The sequence below is a fragment of the Mauremys reevesii genome, linkage group 7, assembly GCF_016161935.1.
Source record: "Mauremys reevesii isolate NIE-2019 linkage group 7, ASM1616193v1, whole genome shotgun sequence".
In the NCBI taxonomy this organism is placed as follows: Eukaryota; Metazoa; Chordata; order Testudines; family Geoemydidae; genus Mauremys; species Mauremys reevesii.
Window position 1 is genome coordinate 43666785 of NC_052629.1, and position 22206 is coordinate 43688990.

Sequence of the window (22206 nt, forward strand, 5' to 3'; positions counted from 1 at the left end):
CGCATACTAGCTTTTGGAAGTATCTCAACTTTGTCCAGTAATTTCCAGCCATATCTCAGCCACTTTTCTTTTTCTTTTTTTGTCATCAAAAAGATTTAAGGATTTGGAAACGTTATTGATGGTGCAATAAAAGACTGAGACAGTTATATAGCTGCAATCAGGCTGAGCTCATCAATGGAGCTGGATTCAAGAAGGAGTGAGGGGACTATTTGAATAATTTGCTCCCTGGAAAAATAAGCATCAGCCTAAGGACTTGGCATTTCTGTTTTACCAGACACAGTTATTTGGCCAAGAATTGTATAATGGCTGAGGTAAGCAAGCCCCAAGATGATTAAACTGGATTCTTTTTTAAACTAGCTCAAAACTAAAGCACCTCTTCACTACATTGCCTTTTCTTGTTTCTTTCTCATTGCTTGCCAAGCTCCATCTAGTGTTCTCAAATATGTAATACATGTAACCACTCTTCCAATCAGTCTTCTATCAAAGAAAAGTATCCTGCTTTTGTTGGGCAATCAGCTCAATGACCAATAGGTCTCATCCATTAACTACTAAGATCCAAAGCTTTTAAAATAATTAACAAGGGGGAAACAGTGTACAGAAGTGACACTAGCAGCTGAGCAAAATTCAGTATGTGGCTATCTTTCTTTATCTTTAGCAACATGTGCTCCCCTTACCAAATCAATAAGTCATTTGAATAAGGCCATAGAAAACACATTGATATTCCATATTTGACCATAGCTGATTATCATAGAATATATTGGAAATGGGTAATTTTTAGAAAATATTGTAAATACACTATGGACCTCAAACAAGGTGTTTTAAAAGTCAGTAGTCCTGATTAAAAGCTCATTTAATAATGCACATCCTTAACCATTTATTTTACTATATGCAATTATATATTTAACCAAAAATATCACAATACATTCTTTACTGGTATGACTTCAGTGTAATTGCATATGCGTAACGGAGAGCAGAATTTGGCCTAGTATATTTGAGCTGAAAACCTAAGGAATTTAAGTGAGGGTCTATCTGCAACAGCTGCCTTTTTGTACTAAAACAGCAAAACAACTGTGGTGACTATTAGTACAAGCGTGATGAATGTTCGCGTATGCTGTAATGAAGGAAAGATGCTCAGAGATTGCTGCCTGCTATCTGAGCTGACTTCACACTGCTGCACTGATTCCTAATGCACAATTTATATAGAATGGAGATGCCTTCAGCACTTGTAAACACTTGTGTATCATTTTCTTATTATGTATGGTGACTTTGAATGGGTTTTTTTAAGGGTTTGAAGCCCAGTATGAATTTATTTTTAAAGGTCCACATAGCTAGTAGGAGCCTGAAGAACTGAAGCCAGAAGCGGAAGCCAACCCATTTTAGAGTCTTAGAGCAACCAAAAATAGAATGAATGGCTAGAACTTTGGAGCATCAGAAACCTTGACACCAGCTGCAAACAACAGAACTCTAGAGGAAGATATCCAATAGGACAAAAGATTTAATAACCTAGAGGTGGGAGGTGACAGGCTGTCAAAGGTAGTTACTGGAGGCTAGGGGACCTCAATCTGAATTCCTGTTGTCAGTGTTGCTTTTTTTATACTTTTCTTGCTCTGTTTGGGAAGACACCAAACAGACCCCTGATAAAAGGTATAGAAACTTAACCTGGGTGTGGCTGTTTGTCTATCCCCAGCTGGTGACTAGGTGCACTAACCTACAGTAAAAGTCTCTCCTAACTAGAATGGTTTAACTACCAGGCTTGTTGATAAAAGAGGATGGGGACATTAGTTTTCCAACCTATTTTTACAGCTTCTTACCATCACTTGCCTCCCAATCATCCTCAACAGTTTATTAGTGATAATTATGGGTTCTAGCTAGATCCTCTCTGGCTTTGTGCTTAACAGATCTCATAAGATAAGCAGGTATGGGACAGAGTTCGGAGAAAAGCAACATAAATGATCAATTAAGCAGCTGGAGAGATTAATTGAAGAGGTAAAAATTAATGTGTATAGCTTGAAGAGATAAGGAAAGTAGCATGATAACAATTTACAAATATTTGAAGGCTGTAAACACCAAGGAAAGAGATGATTTATTTAGCATGGTACAATAGGTATAACTGGATGAAATGGGAAATAGGCCTGCTTGAATGTTACAATGGGGCAGATCAGGGAGTAAACATAATTCTCATATTTATATGGAGCAAAATGTCTCAACACCCTGGACAAGTGGTACAAAGGGACTTCAGTCATTACACCAGCCAGTAAAGTGAACTAGTGTCTACACATATGTGTGGCTCTGAGTTGAGGGTGTAGATTTCACCTCTCCAACCCATCTACACTTCTGCTGAGAAAGACTGGTTACTCAGGCTTTACACAGGAGAAGTGACTTTGACTTGAACAAGAAAAACTAGGGTCTTTTAAAAAGACAGACAAAGCTTTTACCTATGTTTAAATAATGAGCATCCATTCGCCAACACAGAGCAGTGCTCTTAAGGCTCCTGAATCTGAGATGGATGGCACTGTAAAATGTGCCTGTTCCATTTAACTGTGTCTCATGATCAACCATCATAAAGTAGAACTCACAAGTAGGTGGTAATACGTTCCAGAATCATGATGCCTATATTTGTTGAAAACAGCTTTCACTGTCATCCTCACAACATATCCTAGATGAGGAACTAATGGAGAATACTATTGTCTCTGGAGCATGATCCAAAGCCCTCTAAAGTCAATGATGAGACTCCAGTTGACTTTGACTGCCTTTGAATCTGGCCCTTATTGACTAATTATATTGGAGAGTGAAGCAGGGGGTAGAACAGAAGTTTTATGGAATTTAAAATTGGACTTCCTTTACTTTGTAATAGTAGCTACTGGCTTCTACATAGTAGCATAGTACATAGTAGCTTCTACATAGTTAACTTTCTGAAATCCTCACCCTTGTTAGGTGACTGGGTTGGGAAATAAATTTTAGGCTTTTACCTGCACTTGTGTGCCACATTATTATATCAACTTACTTACTCTGCCCTCCCTGGGATTCTTCACTCTTTCCCTTGTACGGCCTCCTCTGTCTGAAATTCTCTTCTTCCTCCCTCAGGCCACTGAGCCATCTCCTTCTTTAAGTCATGTCTTTAAACTTTACTTTTTATTTTAGTTTTAACTGACTTTCAATATAAAGTAATTTGTGATCATCTTGTAAAGTGCTTTCAGATCTACTTATCAAAAAGCATCATGTAAGAGATTTGTCATATAATAATAATACCTATGTGGCACAAAAATTGTATGTTAACTAAATACAAACAAATTTCAACCTTCTAATTATTGAAGACTCTTCAAGAAGAAACTGAAAATTTTGTTACGAGACACTACTATTTTTTTTATGATATAGTCAGAATTCACTTTAAAATACTGAGAAAGTACATAAACATTTAGAAAATACCTCAGGCAAACTTTTCAGAGTGTACTAGTGTGAAAATGAAACTTCTTTAAATAAAATAGCTTTTCAAATGAATTTAGTACTTGTGAAAAGTTGTGCAAATTTGTGTAACACTGATGGAATCTGAAGTCCTTTTTTTATCCAAAGAGCAAGCATTGTGTGGGCAGTGCCAATGTAAGTGTACCCACTAACGCACCATAACCTTGACCAAAGGGATAACATTTAAGAATAGTAGAAGACAGAACTTTTGCATCAGCCATTCACTCTATGCTGAGCAGCCCAACAAAGATGACATATGCACCAAGTGTGATTTGTGTGTATGTATGTTATTGTTGTGGATATATGTCCTCTATTAGAAACTGACATGACATCACCAACAAATTTCGAACAACCCCCTCAAACAATCAGCATATATTAATGACTAGATTTAACACAGTTGCTTGGTATATACAGTTCAGTCTCCTGAGCCATTTAGTCGACAAATATAAGCTACCAACTCACCCAATGCAAAGGGTCAAAAGATAGATTATAGAATTTAAAATATAGCCTGATCTGACAAACTATGCAATTTACAAATTAACTTTAGACCAATTAGTTCATCAGTGACATATACTAAATCCTTGTGCAGTCATACTAGTTATAAAATTAATTTTCTTATTGCCTGGCATGCCTGTAATGCATTTTTTAAATGTCTTCTGTCTGTTTGCTTAAAAGAGGAAGACCATTAGAAGACTCCAGACCCCAAAATATACAAGGAAAAAAACCATCTATTTAGGTAAGTCATTGTGGACATCTAATTAGTTTATCAGTGGTGATTTAAGGCCACATGCATTTATGAGTCTGAATATGGATTAAAAGAGCTTAGTTTTAGATACCCATTTTTTAAAATCTTGATCACTGTCTTTGTCACACATATATAGGATACATGAAAAATCTTTCCTATGGGTGGAGAGCATTAATTTTGATCTTTCACTGTGCAACTGTCACATTTCAGGGTATAATCCAGAGACGTGAGGAGTTATGTCACTACCTCCCCTGTGACACTGGGTGCCTCAAGTGTCCTGCTGCTGAGGCTCACCAGCACCCAGTTGATGTGCAGGTCATACCCTGAGCACCTGTGTGCTGTAGATCCCCAGAATAGCAGCTCTGACTCCAGCAGCCTGCCTACAGCACAACAGCTCCACCCTGGCTTCCACCAGCCATGGTTACGATTTTCAGGGTGACCCCAACACAGTCCCAGTCCCAAATTTTCACAAAACCATCTGCCCAACCCTCTCCTGGAGCCTGCAGAGAAATAATGTTTGTTTGCTTCTTTAAAGAGACTAAAGTACATTACAGCTTTTTAACTTAACTGGGGTAAATACACCCTTTCCTTCAAACTCAGCACTAAGTTGGTTTACAAAACCAGATAATTAACAATAGGACATAGGTTAAGTGATGCCAAGAAAAAGAAATGAAAGCAGAGATGATTACAAGCAGATGTGTGAAAACACATCTATAAGGCTAAAACTTAAATCTAGCAAGGTACAGGCTGTCTTCAAGATGGTTTCTCTCACCAGTCATTCTTCTTTCCAGCCATGGCTGACTTTCCCTCAGGCAGGACCTTCCACAGAAGTACAAGGTGCTGACTTCCCTTGTCTTCCTAGGTGAAAGATCTTTGCCTCAGCATGTTTCTCACCTATATTCTGTTTCTAGATACTCAAACCCCCTCTTAGTTGAAGGGCCCCATCTTTCTTAGCGTGAATAGCTCTGGCTCTTTGTGTCAGTCTAATGATGGATGCCAAAATAGTTTTGTCTCTGCTTATCTCTCTCAAAGTTCAGTGACCTTTATTCAAGATGCAGGATAGCCTCCTGCTGTTCTTCCCTTTCTGTGGTCTTCCGATCCCCCCGCTAATTTGAATGTAAATGTGGCTTCCATTTTTTTTCCTGGTCACAACTTGCTTAATTTTATTGGCGACAGATAAATGTAACATTACCTCCTATCTTGTAGAGACCTTTTTCTCCCTTTGGTCACAGACTGAAGCATAATGTTAATGAATATCCATAATTCCTTATATCATGTTAATACATACAATTCACAGGGATATTAAGCACCAGTGTGTCAGAGACTTTCACAAAACACCTCACTGGATACACTTTTATAGTATACAATCATTTGATTCAATTGCTTATTGCTTGAGGTTCAGATCCTCTGTCTTTATAGCCCAGATAAAGTTCCTCTAAGCTGTCTTCTCTCACGCTTATTAGGTCAGACCTATTTACTAACTCCCCCCCTGACATGCCTGGTATAAACACACTTTATTTATAATTCAAGCATATATCTATAACTCTTAATACATACTGTAACAGGTCTTCTGCTCACCCCTCTTCCTGGGGCCCACTGGCAGCCCCAATAAAGCTCAGAGAGGCTTCTAGTTCTGCAGCACCTGTGGCTTTATTTACACATGTTCTCCCACCACCAGTGATATGCTATATACAGAGCTTGCAGGCCTGACAATCTCCTCTCCTACACAGTGTCTGCCCTCAGCCTGGAGACTGACCTTCCCCTGGCCATTCCCCCTTCTGGCCGCCAGCCAGCCTTTATAGCCCTTGAACCCTCAGGCCTGCAGGTGCAGCCAGTTCTAAAGGCCAGGCACCAGACTTCTTCCCAGCCCCAATCTATTTCCCCTGATTGGGGCTGGCTGAGCAGGGGCTAATTAGATGCCTTTGCACCAGCACCCTGCTACACATAGTGTATACATATATCACACAGCAATATTAATGATCAGTGAGTTGTTAGTTTTCCAATGACACATTACATGACACCTTTTTAGATATAGATTATGATCATAGTGAGTTCGGGTACACTGAATTGGTCAGGCCAGCTGAAACTCATTACCTGATACAAGAGAGCCCCTTGCCCTCTGGGACTGGGATGCTCTTACGGTCACAATGACATAGTTAGGTTGACTTATCCCCCACACTGTAAATGTAGCTAGGTTGACAGAAGAATTCTTCCGTCAACCTAGCTACCACCTTTTGGAGAGGTGGATTAACTTCATCAATGGAAAAACCCCTTCTGTCAATGTAGGAAGCATTTACACTATGGTGTTACAGCAGCACAGCTGCAGTAGTGAAGCTGTGCCTCTGTAGTGTAGACATACCCTCAGATTTTCCCCTTTTTATGTTGATTACTGTGCAGTTATGGGTATAGAATTAAATATTATGGTTGAATCTTCAGAGTTTCTATTGTTTAGTGTGTCTTTCAAACTATAATGCTCCTTTGATGTTTAAGTGAGATATGGCTACAAACTTTACAATAACAACACTTTATCTACTAACTTCCTTAAATTTCTAATCTTAACCTAAAGAACCTAAACTATGTAGATGTATGTCCTTATTTTTAATACAAATTTTGAATTCTTTATTTGTCAAGTGATTTTTCTTTTAATTTGTTTTGAGGGGGCTGAGAAGGGGGAGTTTGTTTTGAGGAGGAGTTGGAAGAAATCATCAAAAAACTTAATATCATCATTATAATGTATTTTAGAATTATTGGGTTAAATACGGATGTCCTTACTCAGTCAAAGCTCATAGTGAAGTCAACGGAATAGTGAGGACTACATTAGGGAAGACTGCAAGATTTGGTCCATTGTAATTAAAAATTCTACCTAAATCTTAGGCAATATGTTTTAAAAAGTTAATGGTTATCATAAACTTGATGTGTAAATATGCAGACATTATAACTCTTAAGAACCTTGTATTCAGAGATCATAGCTAATATTAACTCATTAGATATGTTGACAGAGTTTATAATGGTTATAAACAGGCTATTTCTAGGTTCACATCTATTATAAATGCTGCACAGAAGCCAATGGAGATTATTATAGTTATAAACAGACCATTTCAATGCTCCTGGCTATTATAAACTCATTGGAGAAGCCAACTAGGTTTATAATGGTCATGAACTGACTATTTAAAGGCCCATTTACGAACTCCACCAGGAGGCCAACTGGGTTTATAAAGGTCATAAAATGACTATTTTTCAGGAAGTCTAATTCCTAATATTATTTATTACAAAAATATTTATTATTACAAAAAGGGCCAAATAGCCCTTGGTTTCAGCTCACGTACTTAAAACTGTGGAGTTATACCAAAAATAAATTTGGTTTGTTTACATCTGAGAAGCAGTCTTGTCTGACTTTTGAGTTTATCCTGATTTCATCATCATATAGTATTTTCTGTATGGAAATGTTCACATTTATGAAAATTATTGTCAGTTTGGGACACCATTTTTTGCAAGTCTGAGTGGCTATCTAAGCATTTTTTGTGGAACATTTTTTGTGGAGTATTTAGAATGTTGAGTTTTAAGCTGAAATTGGTTGTACAGTAACTCCTCACTTAACGTTGTAGTTATGTTCCTGAAAAATGCAACTTTAAATGAAACGATGTTAAATCCAATTTTCCCATAAGATTTCATGTAAATGTGGGGGGTTAGGTTCCAAGGAAATTTTTGGGGGGCAGACAAAAGGCATTATATACTGTACAGTACTGTACTGTACTGTGCTTGGGAAGTGCCCCGGCTTACTCCACACAGGCACAGCCTGCTGCAGGCAAGGACGCAAGGGAAGCACCTTTGCAGTAGCAGCAGCAGCTTCCCTGGAGAAGAACACGTGCCGACTTTGCTGGGAATACTCCAGGTCTGCCTCTTCCTGTCCCTGCTCCACTCCAGGCCCACCTCTTCCCACCCCCACTCCACTTCCTCTCCAGAGTATGCCGCATCCCCGCTCCTTCACCCCCGAAGTCCTAAGCACCGCCAAACTGCTGTTTAGCGGTGCTTAGGATTTTCTGGGAGGGAGGGGGCAGAGTGGAGATGCAGCACTTCCCCGCTCCTCTCTCTCCCTCCCAGAAAGTCCTAAGCGCCGCCAAACAGGGGAAGTGATGGGAGGGAGGGGGAAGAGGCGAAGAAGAGGAACTTGTACACTGCTCCCTTGTAAAGTCGCTGCTCTTCCACAGAATCTTACAAGCAGTAGACAGAGCAGGCAGCCAAACGACGTTATGAGGGAGCATTGCACAACTTTAAATGAGCATGTTCCCTAATTGAGCAGCGATGTAACTTTGAAACAACTTTAAGCGGGAGGACATTAAGTGAGGAGTTACTGTATAGTATTTCTTCTGGTATATTGATTGGCTGTGCCTACCACAAGTGTTCAGGAGGGAGAGCAGAAACTATTATGACTCAGTTTCACAGTGGGGAGAGGCTGCATTTTGTGGGTTTCCTCTGAGACTGTCAGAAATATAGTGTCTCTTGTATCTCTAGGGTCCTAGGATTTCCCTTAAAAACGTGCTTACAAAGGCTTGTGTCTCTGCCCTAGATCCCTGTCAAGAAGCAGGTAGCAGCTCTGTGTTGTCTGTGCTGCAAAGTGTGTGTGGCGGGGGAGAGGGAATTCTGGATTAGGGATCAGTAATCATCCTTGGCAGCTCGTCGGTGGAGATTGGAGTAAGCCACTGATACTTTCTTCCCCATCAAATAAGAAGACACCAAGTACAGATGATGGGGGTTTGCCAAAGTAACTGCTCCACTGCTGCTGCTTGAAAGTAATATATAGAATTGCTTTGACTTGTATTTCTGCAAATGTGAAATTTTGAATTAACGTGGCTTTTTGTATTTTCACATTTTGAAAGAAACATTGTCAATTTTTTCCAGAAAAATAAAAAGTAGGAAGCCACAAATCACCTGAATTTGATGTGAAAAATCAACAACAAAAATTGTCACCCCTCTAGCATAATTCTTGTTTCAATGAACAGGGAAAAAAAGATCACTAGCTTGCATCCATTCCAATCTCCTAAGGTTAAACTTGGTGAATATTTAGATGGGAGACCTCCAGTGACATAGATGGCAGTTGTGATTCTATCTTCTACAAATTTTTCCCTTTGGTTCTGGTTGGATTTATCGCACAACTTCAAAATTTCCCCCTAAATCAAAGTAAATTATGCAAAAAATACATCAGTACAGTGGTAAGGTTGAGATTTTAATCACAGAAAAAGAAGGACATTTCTAGTAAAAGTTCAAACAGGAGTCAGGAACTCCCATCTGCTCACATGTAGACTTTGGTACTCCACATGATCTGTAAGCCAAAAATCGTTCTATTCCCCTTTTAATTCCAGGACTCTCATCCAACACGAACACACTGCATTCAGTTCATTTCTGGAGTGGGAAATCTCCTGTGTTTAGACCAGATGCAAACAGCACAGCCATACTACCTCCTTGATAATTCCCTTTCAGTCCATTTTCCACCAATAGGGTCATAGGAACAACAAAATGGAATACAGTGGGGGAATCTGCTCAACATCTTAGATGTCTACACCCAAATGCAAGAACTATGGGGAATGAACAGGAAGAACTGGAAGTCTTAATACATAGCTATATCAAGACTTAATTGTATCACCAAGACACAGTAAGATGAATCTTATGACTGCAATATCACTACAGAGGGGTATAGCTTGTTCAGGAAGGAGAGGCAGGAAAAAAAGGGAGGAGTGTTGAATTGAACATCAAGAATTTATATGCTGTTTCTAAGGTCCAGAAGAAGGTGAGAGGCAAACCAGTTGAAAGTATCTGGGTGAAGATAAAAGGGGTGACATCATTGTAGGAGTCTACTATAGACCATTAAATCAAGAAGAGGAGGTGGATGAGGCATTTATAGAATAAAACAGAAATATACAAAACACAAGACCTGGTAGTATTGGGGGGCTTTAGTTACCCAGACACCTGTTAGAAAAGCAATATGTCTAAACCCAAAATATTCAGTACGTTATTGGTATGTATTGGGAACAACTTTTCATTTCAGAAGGTGGAGGAAATAACCAGGGAAGCAGCCATTTTAGATTTGATTCTGACTAATGGGTGACCAGATGTCTCGTTTTTATAGGGACAGTCCTGTTTTTTGGGACTTTTTCTTATAGGGGTACCTATTACTCCCCACCCCCATCCCGTTTTTTCACAGTTGCTATCTGGTCACCCTACTAATAGAGGAATTGGTTGTGAATCTGAAGGTGTAAGGCAATGTGGGTGAAAGTGGTAGTGAAATGAAAGATGTCATGATTCTAAGGAAATGAAGGAGTGAGAGCAGTAGAATAAGGATATAGGATGTCAAAAAGGAGAAACTCAGAGAACTGGTAGGTAAGTGCCCATGGGGAGCAAACCTAAGGGAAAAGGAATTCAGGAAAGTTGCCAGTTTGTCAAGGAGACAGTATTAAAGGCACAACAGCAAGCTATTCCAGTGCAAAGGAAAGATAGGAAGAATAGCAAGAGACCAATATGACTGCATCAGGAGCTCTTTAATTACCTGAAAATCAAAAAGGAATCCTATGAAATATGGACAAATAGCTAAAGATGAGTACAAACGAATAGCACAAATGAGTTCCACCTAGCAAGGGACATAAAAGGGAATTAAAGAAGTTCTATAAGTACATTAGGAGCAAGAGAAAGACAAAGTGAAGGTCCACTACTTAGCAGAAAAAGAGAGCTAATAACGGACAACACCATGAAGGCTGAGGTGTCCAATGCCTATTTTGCTTCAGTTGTCACTAACATGGTTAATTGTGATCAGATGCTTAACATAATTAATATTAACAATAAGGGGGAAGGAACACAAGCCAGAATAGGGAAAAAACAACTTAAAGAATATTGAGATAAGTTAGATGTATTCATTTTGACAAGACCTGATGAAATTCACCCTAGGATACTTAAGGAATCAGCTGAAACAATTTTGGGAAAGATAACTGAGGGCGGACCTGATAACAGTCTTCAACTATATGAAGAGCTGTTATACACAGGGCCGGCTCCAGGATTTTGGCTGCCCCAAGCAGCGAGGAAAAAAAAAAGCCGTGATTGGCAGCAGCTCCACCGCGCCACTTTCTTCTTCGGCGGCAATTCAACGGCAGGTCCTTCCCTCCGAGAGGGACCAAGGGACCTGCCGCTGAATTGCCACTGAAGAACCCAATGTGCCGTCCCTTCCCCTTGGCTGCCCCAAGCACCTGCTTGCTGGGCTGGTGCCTGGAGCCGGCCATGGTTATAAAGAAGATGGTAATCAATTGTTCTCCATGTTCACTGAAGATAGGACAAAAAGTAATGGGTGTAATCTATACTAAGGGAGATTTAAGTTTCCAAGGGAGATTGTGCAGTCCCCGTCACTGGAGGCGTTTAAGAACAGGCTAGACAATCCTGTCAGGGATGGTCTAGGTATATTTGGTCCTGCCTCAGCATAGGGGTTGGACTAGATGACATCTCAAGATCCCTTCTGGCAATACATATCTATGATTCTATATTCGAGGAATGCCAATTGCACCAAAATAGTTCCTACTAAGTTTGAGTGATGCATGCACAGTCGGGGGCCTTGTCCTTAATTAAATCATGAAAGGTGGGAAACTTTATTGACCATCAATCCTGCACTAATCAGAGTGAACAGAAGACTAGATAGATAGATTCCTTGTTGGCAGACATCCCATCTTTTTGAGAGTTAACTACAGGCAAAACCAATGGGACTGAATTTAAATATTTTGTTCCTCCTACTTACCGGTACATATTTTCTTTCTGCCTTTTCTCTCCCTGCCTACTATTACAGGAATAGAGGAATGAATTAGCATGTCCAATAACCACCTGGGCAGAAGGTTGTCTGAAGCTATTACAGTTAACTAGGGGCTGAGATCCCCAGCTCCTAGAACTACCTTGAACCTTCACACTCTGTGCTTCCCTTTTTTTACCATCAACCAGTCCAGCACCCATGTCACTCTATGTCCATCCTGCCCTCTTGTAGTCAAACATTACCTCATGGATTTTCTTCCCCACTTGCAGGTCCAGGGCTGCTCCCACTGGTCAGATGCTCCCCACTCCAAGCCTCTTCCTGGTGCAGCAACCCCACTATCTATTTCAATTCTCTCTCTGCCGCTCTGTGTTGCTGCCCCCCACTCACCAGATACATACTTTCCCACTTTCAGCCTGGGGTGTGGGAGACAAGGGGTGTCATCCCAATATCTCCAGTTTCCACACAAACATTATTTACTTCCCATCATCTCCAGTCCTGTCTCATCCAGTGCAGCACTCCAGTCTGTTAACTCTTGCAGTTCAGCCCCACCCCCTGAGAGAAGAAATCCATCCCTTTTGCTTTTCAGTGAGACTCTCCCTCCTCCTTGCCCCAATCCCTGGAAGAACACATTCAGACCTTTCCTTCTGCTTTCACAATGAGATAACCTAGCTCCTCCCTAGAACATTTTGGGATAATTAATTACACTAAAACAATCCAGCACAGAAATGTATCAAAAAGCCAACTCTACTCACCATGACGTGATGTGACCTGCCTGTGTGTGAGCGAGCCTCGGTACAGTGTCCTTCCTGTCCTGTGCCTCTTTGCTTGTCTTAGTGCAGGCTGCTGCCTCCCTGCTTGCTTTTTACAAAGTAGTAAGAAGGCTAATTTTAGGGCGCTTCATCATCCTGCCATGGAAAGACATGGTGTCATGTCAGAATCAGCAGCATCTGGCACTACTTGGAGCTGCTATTTTATAAGCTAAGATTTGTGTTCTCAAATTAGTCTCTGTAGGACAGAAATGATTCAGTTGCTGATATAGTATTTCTAGAGCAATGTACTTAGAGCATTAAAGATCAGTATTTCATCCTTAAAGAAGTAATCAAGAGAACATTTTATTTACACTTGGATTGATGTCCTATTATCCATCACTTAAGACACTCTGGATACAAAGACTTGGGTCAAAACCTATTGTATGGAAATTTTCTGGTGTTTCTTTAGCACTTAGCCTATTGCTCCTTAATATAATTGAAACATTCATACAATAGGGCAGTGGTCACCAGCCAGTAGATTGCGGACCAGTTGATCACAATAGGGTTTCCAACCCTCCTGCAACCAAAGAGATCGGCTGATAACAGTCCAGCCGGTGCAGTGGGGCTAAGGCAGGCTCCCTGCCTGTCCTGGCTCCGCGCCACTCCCGGAAGCGGCCGGCATGTCTGGCAGCAGCTGCTGGGTGGAGAGCCAGGGGGGTCTCCGCGTGCTGTTCTCGCCTGCAGGCACTGCCCCTGCAGCTCCCATTGGCCGGGAACAGGGTAAGCAGCACATGGCCGGAGTCTGCACCCTGAACCCCTCCTGCACCCCAGCCCCCTGCCCCAGCCCTGAACCTCCTCCTGCACCCCAATCCCCAGCCCCAGCCCTGAGACCCCTCCTGCACCCCACATCCCCTCCTGCACCCCACATCCCCTCCCAGAGCCCGCGTGCCCTCCTGCACCCCAACCCGCTGCCTGAGCCCTGAGCTCACTCCTGGAGCCAGCACCCTGCACCCCTTCCTGTACTCCAACCTCCTGCCCCAGCCCTGAGCCTCCTCCTGTACCCAAACTCCCTCCCAGAGCCTGCACCCTGAACCCCCTCATGCATCCCAACCCTCTGCTCCAGGCTCAGCCCGGAGTCCCTCCCACACTCAGAACCCCTCAGCCCCAGCCCAGAGCCCACACCTCCTCCTGCACGCCAACCCCCTGTCCCAGCCCAGTGAAAGTGAGTGAGGGTTGGGGAGAGCAAGTGACAGAGGGAGGTGGGATGGAGTGAGCATGGCTGAGCCTCTGAGAAGGAGCGGGGCTGGTAGCATGGCCTCAGGGAAGGGGCAGGACAGGACAAGGGTGTTTGGGTTTGTGTGATTACTGTTATTTCTACATTTTCTTTGAGGTAGATCCTTCATTGCACTTAATTATATTGGCCCCTGTGCTGGATGGAAATCAAAGACTATGCATACCAGTAGCATGGTGAACCACTTACCTTCTTCACTGGGATATGGCGGAGAATAATTACAAGTTTACAACCTGCTTTGGAGATGTAAAGCACTATAGATGTAATGGTTAAATCTGAAATGTTCAAACTTGGGTGTCTAAAGTTAGGCACTTAAATCCATATTTAAGTACCAAAATAATTTGCCTGCTGTTCAGAGGTGCTGATCACCTGCAGTTCCCATTGACTTTAATGGGAACTACTGGTGCTCAGTACTAGAGCTGTGCAAATAACTGATTCTTCTTCGAGTGATTGCTCCTATGCATTCCAGTTAGGTGTGTGTGCGCCGCGTGCACGTTCGTCGGAAGATTTTTACCCTAGCAACACTCGGTGGGTCGGCTGGGCGCCCCCTGGAGTGGCGCCGCTATGGCGCAGGATATATACCCCTGCCGACCCATCCGCCCCTCAGTTCCTTCTTACCGCCCGTGTCGGTCATTGGAACAGTGGAACGCGGCTTAGCCGACCTCCACTTCCCTAGCTACTCGTAGTTTCTCTCGTTAAGTATATAGTTCAGATGTTTATAGTTGAGGATTGCGGCATCAGGACCTCCATCGGTGACGGGACCGAGAACGTCTGCGGGAATGAATTGCGGTCCTTCTAACCACAATGGGACAAAAGCCTACCCATCCTCGTCCCTCTTAGGGACCCCTCTCACGAGCGATTCCTCTTGCAAGAGGTGCGGACGCTCCTCTTCATCGGAGCTATACAGGAGGTATCTAAGGACGAAACCTAATCCCCTAGGCGAAGGGAGGTCTCAGACCTTTCCTAGACCTGCGGGACCCCAACAAGTTCACGATGTCCTGAAGACTGGAATGCCGCCCTCGATATGAAGGGCGCGTATTTTCACGTCACCATTTCTCTTCCACACAGAAGGTACCCCCGGTTTGGGGCCTACCGTCGTTTCCAGTATACGGCCCTCCCGGTTGGCCTCTATACAGCCCAAATGTATTCAAAGTGCAGGGCTGTAGTCGCTGCCTCTCTTCGCCACCGTCGGATACACGTTCTCCGTATCTAGACGATTGGCTCATTCGAGGGACCACCGGGCCCAAGTTACCAGTCATGTGGGCATCGACACGGACCTATTCCTGTGTCTAGGCCTGATGATCAATAGAATAATCCACTCTGATTCCCACACAGGGAATAGAATTCATTGGGGCCATCCTGGACTCCAGTCTTGCCAGAGCCTGTTTACCTCAGCCTCGGTTTCAGGCGATGGTAACAATTGTACAAGGTCTACGGACCTTCCCGACAACTTTGGCTCGCACTTGCCTAGGTTTCCTGAGTCACATGGCTGTCTGCACGTTTGTTTCCAAACATGCCAGGCTTCGCTTCCATCCACTTCAATCGTGGCTCACCTTGGTGTACCACCCGGGCAGAGATAGCATGCTCATGTTCGTCTCGTTCCCCCTGAGCATCCTAGGCTCCCTCGACCGGGAGTCAGCACCCTCCCTGGTGTATCCAGGGATGCTGTTCCATTCACCCCTAGGGGTCCCTCGTGACAGACACCGCATCTCTCGGCTGGGTACTCACCTGGGTCAGTTTCGCACTCACGGCCTTCGGTCGGCTCAAGAGCTGGCCTTGCACGTCGATGTCTGAGAACTGAGAGCAGTCTGCCTTGTATACCAGGCGTTTCAGCTGCCGGATCGCCTCAGCAGATCCTTCCTGTCTCACAAGTGGTCGTTCCCTCCGGACATTATTCATTCCGTTTTCGGAAGTGGGACTTTCCCCGCATAGCCCCCTTCGCTCTCGCGAGAACGAAAAGAGAGAGAAGTTCTCTTTATTCCAAGGCCTCTCCCCAGGCTCGATCTTGGAGGTGTTTTCTGATGCCATGGATGAGTCATCGGCTGTACGTTTTTCCACCGTTCCGGCTGGTTCACAGGGTCCTGCTGAAACTCCGCAGGGACAGAGCACACCTGATCATGATCGCTCCAGCGTGGCCCAGGCAGCACTGGTACACCAGGTTGCTACCCCTGTCGGTAGCCAACCCTATTTCCCTGCCTCTTTGCCCAGACCCCATACGCGGGATCACGGTAAGCTTCACCACCCAGACTTGTAATCCCTGCACCTCACAGCATGGCTGCTGCGTGGCTGAACCGATCCGAGTTACATTGTTCTGCCTCGGTTCTACAGGATTCTCCTGGGTGGTAGGAAATCTTCCACTCGGTTAACGTATCTGGCAAAGTGGAAGCGTTTCTCCTGCTGCTATGTAACGCACAATGTTTCTCCCGCCGAGGTCCCGATCCATTCCGTCTTGGTCTACCTCTGGTCTCTCAAACAGCAGCACCGGGCGCGGTCCTCCTTAAGGGTACACTTGGCAGCCATCTCTCCCTTCCACCCAGCGGAGAGTGGCCACTCCGTATTCTTACACCTTGTGGTTTATACGTTCCTCAAGGGTTTGGAGCGTTATACCCCCCCAGTTGGCCCCTGCCAAAACCTGGGTCTTCAACCTGGTTCTAACCAATTTTATGATTGCCCCATTCGAGCCACTGACAACATGCTCGCTGACACCTGTCCTGCAAGACAGTTTTCCTTGTAGCCTTTCTATCGGCCAGACGAGTCTCCAAGCTTCAGGCTCTCACGATGGACCCACGGTATACTGTGTTCCTCAAGGACAAGGGCAGTTGTTACCACGTCCGACCTTCCCCACTAAGGTGGTGTCGGCCTCTCATATCAACCAGGATATCTTCCTTCCGGTCTTCTTTCCGAAGCCACACTCATCGCAAGGAGAGCAACAATTGCCCTCCCTAGACGTCCATAGGGTGTCCGCAATCTATATCGAGCGGACAAAGCCCTTTCGTAACGCCCCCAAACCTTCGTCGTACCGGCATACCGGATGAAGGGCATACCTGTCTCCTCCTAGAGGATTTCATCTTCAATGTCGTTGTGCATCCGCACTCCTGTGTTTTGGCCCACGTTCCATAGAACCACCTTACTGCACATTCTACCAGGGCTTAGGCTTCTCTGCTGCCTTCCTGGTTCACATACCCTTTCAGGGGTTGTGTCGTGCAACTACCTGGTCCTCGGTCCACACCTTTGCCTCATTGGTCCAAGAGTCCAGAGCTGATGCAGCCTTTGGCTCAGCAGTTTTGCATTCTGCAACATCTAACTCCAACCCCACCGCCTACGTAAGGCTTGGGAATCACCTAACTGGAATGCATAGGAGCAATCACTCGAAGAAGAAAAGACGGTTACTCACCATTGTAACTGTTGTTCTTCGAGATGTGTTGCTCCTATCCATTCCAGACCCGCCCTCCTTCCCCACTGTCGGAGTAGCCAGCAAGAAGGAACTGAGGGGCGGATGGGTCGGCAGGGGTATATATCCTGCGCCATAGCGGCACCACTCCAGGGGCCGCCCAGCCGACCCACCGAGTGTTGCTAGAGTAAAAATCTTCCGACGAACATGCACGCGGCGCGCACACACCTAACTGGAATGGATAGGAGCAACACATCTTGAAGAACAACAGTTACAACGGTGAGTAACCGTCTTTTTTTCAGTTTGCTGGCAATTCTAAAATAATATATAATAACGTAAAAATATATATAAAGATCATTTTGGGTTGACCCAAAATAACATTTTAAAATTTTTCAGTGAATTGAAAAAGTCCAAAATATTTTGTTTCAGGTTAAACAAAACATTTTGTTTCAATTTCAAAAGTTGTTTTGAATAAAAAAAAATCAAAATGTTTTATTTTGAAAATGTCAAAATAGAATATTTGCCCCTATCTGACACAAAGATGCGAAACATTTTGATGTTGCTGACTCTCCATTTTTCACTGAAAAAAAGTTTCATCCCCAAAATTTCACCCAGCTGTATTTTCAGGTTCTCTTGCCACGGTTTTCCAAAACATTTTTCTTTTGCAAGAACTAAAATAAGTAGACATAAGCCTTCAAATGCAGACATGGTTTATTCATAAATAGCCTCAAATTCCCTTTAACAACATATATACAAAAATGAAAATGCCTGATTATATGTCATTCAGAGCTGGTTAAACAGATCTAGAGGCCCCAGTTGTTCTCTATAGAAGAAAACTAACACAAAGGACAGAAAATTCTGAGAGATTCCCACAGCAATTTCCACCAGATTGCTCCTGTGAGGGGAGGTGAATTTGACCTCTTTGTGGAGTAAACAATAGTTTTGGCCCAGTCATCCTAGAGCAGGGGTAGGCAACCTATGGATCCCAGCCCAACAAATGGGCTTCCACAAAACCTGAAGAAAAGAGAGTATGATGCTACTTGTCTTCCAGCAAAGGCTCTTAGGGCTTTTAATCTCTGCTTGCAAAAGTGAAATTTGAGACAAAGAGGTTGTGGAAGAATGCCTTTGAAAGGCATTTGAATCCAACTGCTTATTACTCAGGCAAAATTGCCATTGAGCAAGAAGTGTTGAACTATAAGGGCCAAGAAAGGAAAATCTCCCAAGATAACCAGTGAAACAAACTCAAAATATTGTTTTGATTTTGATTTTGTTTAAATCTACACCCAAATCACTACTTACTCATTACTTATTTCCTGGTGGCACATTACATGGAAATTGTGAGATATCCCAGCATTAAATTATAATTTCTGTTTAATGAACAACTACATGTATTGCAAAAGAGATGTGACATTTTTGGGATAAATTAATGTATTTTCATACCCAACTCCTCCTTCCACAGCACATTTAAGCAAATTATAGGGAAATTTTTTTTCTTGCAGGAATTGTACCAACTGTAATAATATGATCCTTTATCTTCAAATACATGTATACATCTCCACACACTGGTTGGAGGACATATTACATGTGAGTGTTAATATTTAAAATCTACTTCACATTGTGATTCTTTACATTTAATATCCTGGTGCTCTCATATATTGTACTGAAGCAAAAAAAACATGACTAAAACCAGCAATACAGAGAATGAAAACATGATGAATAGACAAAATATATATATTTAATCTAAGTAAACACTACTAGTTTTAGGATAATGAGAACGGTAAATGTGAATCAGTCACACTTTCTTTAAAATGAGACATTGTTACCCTGAAAGTGCTAAATCATTTTGGTTTTAATCAAATTTGTAAATGTATAATTTTCTTTATAAATGAACTGCATCTTTTTAGTTTTAACCCTCAATACTAAAACCAGAGGAACCCTCACTGCTAGAGAAATCGGGCTGAGTCCCTGCCTGGCTGGATGTATGAGGGAGATTTTAGTTTGGGCTAGAACAAGAATATTGAAGAGAAAAGACCATACACCAATTTATATTTTCTGTTTTCTTATTTTTTTAGACTTTATGTAGAAAAGCAAAACAAAAGTGTCAAATCCCACCGGTGGAGTCTTCCTCAATAGTTTGAGAAAGACTGCTGTAAAGAGTACCTATATGCTGGCCTTACTCACAGAACCCTGAAACACAGACCTGCTGAGGAGAGATTTTTCTGACTTCTGGGAAAGAAAATTTGCGTTACAGACACTGTTCCCCCATTCTATACCCCTAATCTCAGTTGCAGTGGGTTTTGCTTCCATCTGCCCACACAAGTGGAAGAGACCATCAGTTCCATGTAATTTACCAAGCAAATCCTACAAAAATAGGGAGTATTTATGCTCAGTAACAATATATCTCCTGAACATTTTGTTGCTGCCACTGAAAATGCAGTTGATATATATATATTTAGTATAACAGATGATTGTTTTTAGAACTCTCAAACTAAGATTGCAAGCTCAAAACTATATGATTAACTGGAGGCCAAATTGTCCCTTAAATGTGAGAAAAAACAATTTAGGTATAAAAAATCTCTGTCCATTTCCACTTGCAGAATTTTCTCTAAGTAGTCCCATTAACAGGGTATAATTCTGCCCTTATGCAACTGACTGTGGACTGAGCCTCCTAAATCTATGGCTGTCTCCAGATCCTAGAGCTCCCTAGAGATCCATGGAAGCCCAGAGCTTACACGCTACCTCCTGCTATTTTTACCTTCTACTTCCATTTCTGCATTCTTGGCCTGACCTTCTCCCTACCTTTATAGCTCTGTGGAGAGGCTTCCGTAGGTCACAAGAAAGGAGAAAATGCATAAAGCTGAGTCTCTTCCCACTTCTGCACCTGAGGGGAGATGCATTAGAGCTGAGTCCCTCTACCTGTGGAAATAGAGAGTGTGATCCAGTCCTTGAGAATTTATTTTTATTAGGATTAATTTATGATTGCTGATTTGGAAATATGACAACATAATAACGTACAATTATAGTAGCAGTATTTGTATTCATGGTAGGTTTTTATATCTCTTTGCAGTCAATTGACTCAAAAACAGAATACAGAATATTTCCATGGAATGCATTTTGTGAGTTGGTTAATTGCATTGTGACTGGCTAACATAGCACATCTGCCAAATCCAGACAATTTTTGAGCATTTATTCCTCATCTTCCCTACCATTGATACATACTACAAGTACTGGGTGAGTTCATAATAAGTATTGTCTGATAGGCTTTCCTGAATAACTATGATTCCATCAACACACACTTCTGTTATCTCATAATGACAAAATGTGTCACCTGGATCCCTCCTGCACGTTTTTGATTGTGTGTCCCTACGGTGGTCAAATTAGACTATATGCCCTACTTTATACTTTTAATTACAAGTAATATATTCACTAGGTATGATATAACATAAAATAGATTTATGTAAATTGGTATTTACAAACAAAGGAACAAAAACAATACACACAAAAACATGGATAATTCCAAAAGGGCCAACGAGTCAAACTTTCTTCTCATTTACATCAGGGCAAATGTATTGAAGTCAAGAGGGTTGTAATAATATAAGTGAGGGGTGAACTTCGTTCAGTATGATGCTATTTAGAGTCAGAAGAGATAAACTCTCTTGATTTCCTCAGTGCTTACAGATAGATACATGTGCTTTCAGTACCATAGACCTTCTACCAATTACTCAGACAGCAGATCTATAAATCAGTTCTTGCCTGTTGGGGAAATTCCGCAGAATCAAAGGGGTTCACTGATATCCAGTCCACCTTCTCTACATCTCATTCCGCAAACTGAAGGCCAAGCCCAATCTTTGTTGGCTCAAATCAGCTCCAGTATTTTTTCCCGTCATCAGATTCCCTGTAATCTAGCCTCACATCCCTTAGGTCTTTAGGATCTCCTTGTGCTCATACTGACCACAGTCATCTTTTTCACAGAACCTTATGGGGAAGAGATTGCTATCCCTTTCCCCATGAGCTGGTGCTTGGAACATTTTCTTTCCTGACAGACTTCTTTGTGTTCAGAGCTCAGGTTTCTTCTCCAGGGCTCCTAACACTGCTTATGCTCACCAACAGTGTATATAGCCAGTATAGATAACATCACAAAATAAAGGTTAACCAGAATATAAACATAACTAGGCAAACATTGCTTAAAGTGTAGTTAAACAGCCTCTCGGTTTAGTTAATTGTGATATTGATCACACAGGCTGAAAACTAAAGCCTGACATTTTAGAACGTCAACTGTCTTTTCAGTATCCCAGGAAGGTGTGCCTGTTCTCCAGTCAGATTTTCATGTCCCAAGAAGTCTCTCAGGCCTTGTTCACACACACAGTTGCACTGGTTTAACTAAAGATGTGATATTGAACCAGTTTCATGAAACTGGTGCAACTGTGTTGTGCTACTCTCCTCAGGGTACCCAGAACCATAAGCCATTGTTACCTCCCTGCCTCAGCAGAAGTGATCTTTGCTGAGGCTTCAGCTGTGTGTCACTCCCTGCCACACCAGTCCTGTGGGCCTTGTCAGCAAACTCCTTGAGACTCTGCCAATTTTAACCTTGCCTTGCAGATAACACTTAATGAACCCCAGTTCCCCAGAGACATCCCTCTGACTGGACACTCACAGAAATTATTAAGTTTGTCGCCTCCAAAGAGACAGCCTGTTGGTGTAGTTGAGGACCATGCTTTTAGGGATTAATGACAAGAATTTTAGTTATAAATTGGGGACGCATCAGTTGGAAGTAACAGAGGAGGAGAA

The 22206-nt window shown here is 42.6% G+C and overlaps 1 protein-coding gene across 1 annotated transcript in view; it reads right to left on the reverse strand.

The window, feature by feature from the left end:
- The window catches only part of MYPN (myopalladin), a 133122-nt gene that overhangs the window by 106812 nt on the left and 4104 nt on the right, over positions 1-22206 (reverse strand). Inside the window, exons 2-3 of the mRNA XM_039546939.1 lie at positions 20218-20334; positions 12740-12892 (exon numbers count right to left, since the gene is read on the reverse strand). The gene's annotated coding sequence lies outside the window, so the exon portion shown is untranslated. The remainder of the gene's footprint in view (positions 1-12739; positions 12893-20217; positions 20335-22206) is intronic.